Here is a 7,362-nt window from a genome sequence, read left to right as displayed (position 1 = left end):
ACATTCCAGTGTCTGTTTGTAACTCATTTTTTAATAGGCAGAGTGGTCCTTTGTATACTTATTTTACTAAGGAAAGGAAAAGATCGAATAAGAAATTCAATTACTTATTAATAAAACATAATAATACCCGAAGTAATATGAAACCTATACATTATGTTAATAACGGGCTTTCTCACAGGTTTAAAAATTTTACAGACTCGAGCTCTACATATTATACGTTGACCGGTGGACAGAATGTCCAAAACAATAACATTGAAATCAAAATAGACCCGGACTCTTTCGATAATAATAAACAATCCTTATTACACATAAAAGACAAATGGTTCATAAATCTCTCATCGATCAACATCCCGACAGATATTCAATATTTATTACAGCTTGGAGAGAATTTCAGCTTACCGATATTTAATACAGATAAATTATCATTGGAATTTATTAAGAGTTTTGAATATAATTTAAAAAAACTACCTTCCAAATCACAATTTAACATCAGAAATCGTTTACAAGCATTATTAACAATTTACCATCCTATTCATTTCCTGATGGTGAACTAAAAAATAACATTAAATACCTAGTTACTGTCACCAATAAATTTCTTAACCAACACCCGAATCTAATTCTTACACGCGCAGATAAAGGTAATATCACAGTCGCTCTGGATAGAGATAAGTATATAGATAAAGTGGAAGGAATGCTTAAGGATAGAGAGACATACCTGATTTTGAAAAAAGACCCTACTAATAAACTGATCAATAACCTTCGTGACCTATTGACCAGGTGGAAAAGGGCTGACTTTATTTCGGCGACTACCTATAGGTCATTATTTTGTGGGGATGGGATCTTACCGAGAGCTTATGGGCTACCAAAAATACACAAACCCAATTGCCCATTTAGATTAATCGTCTCTGCTCAAAACAGCCCCTTATATTATTTAGCTTCTTTTTTACATAAGATCATGTACAAAAGTTTTCCACTCACACAAAGTCATATTAATAATAGCTTCCAATTAGTAAAAAAAACTTTCAAATATACAGATAACTGATAAATTTAGTCTGATTTCACTAGATGTCATCTCGTTGTTTACGAACATTCCAATAGAGGCAGCAATGGATAGTGTATCAAAAAGATGGGATTTTATATGTGCGAATTGTGACATCAAAGCGGAATTTTTACTAAATCGAATTTGTCTTAAATTCCACTTTTTTCACCTTTAATAAGGTTTTTTACCAACAAACATTTGGCACACCTATGGGCTCACCATGCAGACATAGTGTTGCAAGATTTAGAAAACAGAGCTCTTTCAACTCTGAAATTCACACCATCTTTTTATTTTAGATATGTCGACGATGTGGCTCTCGCAGTTCCTTCTGATTTAATAGACTATACACTAAACATTTTCAATTCTTTCCACACAAGATTACAATTTACAGTCGAAACCGGTTTAAATAACAGCTTAAATTTTTTGGACATAACAATGTATTTAGACAATAACCGCATTATTTATGATTGGTACCATAAGGAGACGTTTTCTGGCAGATATTTGAATTTTCTTTCTCAACATCCACTTTGTCAGAAAAGAGGCACGGTTATCGGTCTCTTAGATAGAGCATTTTTACTGTCTCATCCCAGGTTTCACTAAAAAAACATCAACCTTATTATACAGATTCTGCTTAATAATTCCTATCCTTTGCGTTTTATTTTCCAAACTATCCATCACCGACTCAAATTGTTAATCAACAATTTAAAATATGAAAAAATTAACACTAATACAGAGGACCAACCTAGGACTGTTTACTTTACAATTCCGTATATTCCTTCCATATCTGAACGGTTTATTGATATCATAAAAGACCTAGATGTTAAATTATCTTATTTCAGTCTCAATAAACTGCATAAATATATAAAAACACACAAAGACATCACCCCAAAATCTCTTTGCAAGAATGTTGTATATAGGATTAATTGTTTGAATTGCGATGCTTCCTACGTAGGACAGACACGTAGACAATTGACAAAAAGAATTTCTGAACACCGGAATCATATAAATCGCAACACCACGGTTCATTCAGTTGTTACCGATCATAGGATAAATTTTAACCATAACTTTAATTGGGAGGAGGTGGAAATATTAGATAGCGAACCGTTTCTCCAAAAACGGTTGTTGTCAGAGATGATTTTCATAAAAAGACAAGTAAATAGCCTTAATTTACAAACAGACACAGAATGCTTACCAGATATGTATATGACCGTCATCGATAAAATGTCAAAACTATAATAATCAAACGGTTGTTTTTCACTCCGAACGTTATCGTCTCGCCGCGTAATGTTTGTCAGTCTATTGTGAGATCTCGCAAAGGATGGTCCATTTAGTCTGACTGCGTGTATACCAAGATATTTTAAGGTACTGACGCCACACTTTGATTATTTCTTGTCATTTTTTATAGGTCTTTTTCGTCTTTTTTTTAATCTATGACATAATTTGTTTTTTAACTTTTTTAATTCATCTATTTATTTATGGTTTTATAAATTTGACCCACTCAACATTATTTATTGTTTTTGTTTTTTAGATAAAAGGCTTACATGAGTTTTAAGTTTTATATCTTCTTTACGCAACCTATATTAAGCTCTCTCCACCGCCGATGTAACTATCTTTTTTGTTTGCGATTTTTTCACGCTGAAGAAGGTCCCAAAAAAAAAACCGAAACGTTTGTCAATTATAAATTTGTATTGTCGTAAATCGACAATCGGCTAATCTAATTTAAATAAAGTATGCGCACCAACTCCAGCGCTGGCTCTTACTTGCCATTTATTTATGTTTGAGTTTAATTTATTATGTCGCGTTCTATATTTTTGTAACTCATATGGACACTATTATTCGCTCCCAAAGCCCTTTTTATTAAATTGTTTATTATTTTCGGAGCCTATTGTTTATATTAGTATTATAATACCTTTGTACTTTTAATAGCATTATAATTTACAAGATTGCAAAATTGTTGTAAAGTATATGAAAGATTTTATGCGTGTGTATGTCATACTAGTGTGATATATATACATATAAAAATTTTTCAACAAATTTTCAGCTAAATTTTAGTTGCAATAAACAGGATTGGTACGGTTTGATCAACGTACCTCAAACGCGTTGGCTGCCTAGTCGATTTTTGGCATTTGTGAATCAGCCCTATGTAGCTCGTACAAAACTACTCTCCCCATAGACACCCACGGGATGTGTGTAATTCGAAGTTCAGGCGCACAATATCCACACGGATTTCGAATCTGATTCTGCGGTTAGCTTATTCGGGCTTTGGGCATGCAATTGGAGATAGATCGGACGTGCCTGCTGACAAGGAAAGCGGATAATAGAGAATGCTCTTCCTCGGATACAGTAACGTACTACGTGGCACCTCTTCAGAGAGGAAATCCGGTATTGACGTAATTAGACTACATCGGCAGGATACTAGACGTTTCACGTGCCGTGACACTATCCGTTCAAGGTATATGACCAGCAGGATTTCGTACTGCTGACTCATACCTTTACCGTAGTTAGATCGTCTGTAATTTCATCTTTTGGAAATTAAGTTAACGATCGATATGGAATATATAATGCAAAGGCCAAATCTAGTCACGCACACAAATTCTCAATATTTTAATATCAAGTGGCTTAGATATAAACACAAATATTATAATATGATTAACATTTTCAAAAATTCCTAGAAATTGATAAAAGATTATTATTTTTTATTGTTATAAATATTTATATCTATTTGACACTTTTATATTATATTTTACACTCTAATCTGATTGGTTCTTCTTTTCTTTTATTAGAATTTTTTTTAATTCTTTGGAATAAAAATTGCTTTTTTTCCAAAAAGAGATAGATCGAGAGACATACAGTATTTCTACATATACTTATATACATAAATGTTTCAAAAAAAATCGCACATCAAAATACTATAACAGAAAAGTTTTCGAAATATTAAATTATAAAAGTAATTTATATCAAGTAATTTCTACCAGTAATTTTTATGATAAAAATATTTTAAATTATCTAAGCACAGGCTATGTTTAGATAATCATCTTTCAGAAAGTCATGCGTACGGTAGTGATTGCGCATTTTAAGTTCTACTAATGCTAAACATCATCATTCGCGATGATATAGTATACCACGAACAAACGATTTATTTTTTTAAAAAAAGCATGCCAAATCAATATTCGAATTTCATTATTGCTTCTCTATTGCGTTACTTCATAAACAGCTGTTATTACTCATATTGTGTATTTTAACAATTCGAAGAGAATTTAGTACTCAAATTAGTAAGTGTAAGAAATTTTTATTTTATGCGAATTTAATATATTGTATTTGAAGAAGAAAAAAAATTAAATTATTTAAATAATATAATGAATAAACTATACAAATTGAGTTAAATGGTTATCATTACAGAGATTGCGACTTTGACAACTTGTATGTTTAAAGGCTTAACAATAAATAATTTTGTGATTTAAGTTGTCAGATAATAAAAAATAAATAATATAAATAAAGTAATAAACATAAGTAATAAATGCAGTAATAAATTTTACAAAATTTGTTTTTGAAATATAAAAAAAATGAGATAAATGTTTATAAAACTTTATAAAGCACGGATCATTTTGACTTTGACTATGTTGTAGAGGGTCTATTTTTTTTAGTGTAACATGCACTTGGAATTAGTCAGCGCTCTTATATTGTAGTTCTTGAGATATTTTAAATTAAATTTCAATAATTTTTAAAGTACGTTGAGAGTACATATATAAAAAGGCAGACACACAAAATATAACCTCGACATTCACATATATATGTTGTTACTCTCATCCCGAGGAAATTCTAACCTAACGCAAACCTAATTTCCATTAAAATCAGACTTAGATTTGGGTTAGGTTAGAATTTTTTCAGGAAGAGAAGTGCGGAGCCCCTCCCTCGCCAACGCGTTTACTTTACAATAAAATGAAATTATAAAATACATGGTTTGAATAATAATAATTTGTAACGCTCTCTTTTGGTTCCTGAGATTTTGAAATATTGTACAAAATAATATTTTCAGAAAAGAGGGTTTAGTCCCAGTGACCTTAACCTTGACATATGTTTTTAAGATCATGATCGTCTATAACTTTCGTCAATAACTTTCAAAAGATTTTCATCATTATTAAGCATTCATGATTAAGCTATTAATTATGAACATTCAGTTAGAGATTTAAATACGCAAATACCAAAAAATGTTAAGTCATCGAATTCATTTATTTCAAATTTTCTTTTGTGCAGAAAGTTCCAAACTATGTATTTTATAGTTTTACTTAATTATAATTATAAAGTAAAGGCGTGGGTGGGGAAGGTATTCCGCTCCCCCTGCATCTCCATCCCCAAAAGAACTAACCAAACTCAAACCAATTTCTATTTTTTGAATAAAAATTAGGTTTGGGTTAAGATAATTTTTTTGGTTAGAGAGTGCAGGGGGAAGAGCAGAGCCTTTCCCCTCCCACGCATGTACAAAAATATACAACTAATATAACATTGATGGTTTTTTTTTTAAATCGGAGAACTTCAAATTATTGCATTTAATACTTGTTCTTATCATACAACTTAATTGTTAATAACTTTTTAATAAACAACGAGCGACAACTAAAACCTCTTGAATGTTACTAAGAGTTATGACCCTGACAATATATGTCAAGGTCAAGGTAATTGGAGATGGGTTTCCTAATATGCATATTCACAACCTAAACAAAACGACTATTAATGTGTGTATTTTGATTTATAACTAAACAAATTGTAATTCTATTTATTATTACATCAAAGTGAAGGAAAATAGCTTTGAATTAATTGTTAGAAGTGCAATTCTAAAATTCTAAATTATATATTATACAGGATATCCGACAAGTAAGTGACCAAACGAAAGGTGGAGGTAGATTGGGTCAAACTAAAAAGAAAAGTCTTGTACCATTTTTTTCTATAACGCTTAATAAAAGAGCTATTATTGAGTAAAGTCTGGCCCATCAGCGTCGACTTTTAGCCGGACGCACGTCAGTGAGCCGCCCGCCTGATAGTGTGCGTCGCCGTAGCGACGGAGCGTTCACGCACACTACCAGGCGCACGGCTAAAGGTCGGCGCTGATTGGACAAACTTAAACAATAATAACTCCTTTATTAAGCATTATAAAAAAAATGGTTCAGGACTTTTCAATTCAGTTTGACCCAATCTACCTCCACCTTTCGTTTGATCACCTACTTGTCGGACACTTTATACCAGCAGACAAACAAGTAAATATTTTAACAATACCAAAAAAAAAACAACTGCTTTTGTACAACCTTTAGATGTTTTCGGTTTTAGAATTTGGAAAAATTGTGTTCGATATTTTTCTGATAATATTATTTTAAATAATTATGACATAAATACATAGGTAGCGTGCGTCTTTATTTTATTTCTTAAATTAATTTCCGCAACATAACTTTTTCATACATCGTTGAATTTGGCGCAACATAAGCTTTAATATAATTTGAAAATTTTTTCAAAATATCAAACAAAAATATTGAGTGGTGGGTGTATTTCAAAAAATGTTACCGTTTTTGAAAAATCCAAATACGCCATTGTAAAGTATATTTGAAACCATAAAACTTTTGTTTAAAGAATTTTTTCATATTTTTTTTCATTTTGATGATATTTGTTTTGGACTGTAAAAACCAATTTTTTTTAAGGGATTGTTTTCACCCCTAAAACCGTTTTTTAGCCCCAACAAGAAATCGTTTCGTTATTAGGACCTATTACTCTATAATGAAAAGTTTCGGATTTTTTTTGAATTTTCGCGTTGCCGTCTCTCATGGCGTTCCTGATGGTGGAGCGCCATCTGTCTCGATTGATAGTGGCTTTCATTGCCTCCTTCATGTTGGTATAAAGCTGCTTGACTGCATCGGTCCATCGGACTGGTGAGTGACCTCGTCGCCGTTTCCCATCTGGCTTTCCCTGAACTATCAGATGTTCAATAGCCTTGCTGCGATTTATATGTCCGTAAGAACTTAAGGATTCGGCTGTACACATAGCTGGACATAGTCTTTGGGATGGATTTATTTCTGCCAATACAGACGCGTTTGTCCTCTTCGCTGTCCAGGGGATACGTAGCATCCTTCGCCAATACCACATCTCAAACGCATCCACGTGTCGTCGATCGGCTGTACGTGTCCACCCTGATAGCACAAAAATGCAAATAAAAATAAATAATAAATGAGAAAAATATTTAATTAATTTTGTACTTCAAAAATTTACATATGCACATACACACACGTATAATGAAGAATGTCAATATATTTAATTTTTTCACTTATATTCAATATATTATT

This window comes from Formica exsecta, unplaced genomic scaffold (assembly GCF_003651465.1).
Source record: "Formica exsecta isolate Colony F162 unplaced genomic scaffold, ASM365146v1 scaffold612, whole genome shotgun sequence".
NCBI lineage: Eukaryota > Metazoa > Arthropoda > Insecta > Hymenoptera > Formicidae > Formica > Formica exsecta.
The sequence above is the reverse complement of the archived record's forward strand: the minus strand, read 5'-3'. Positions refer to the sequence as shown.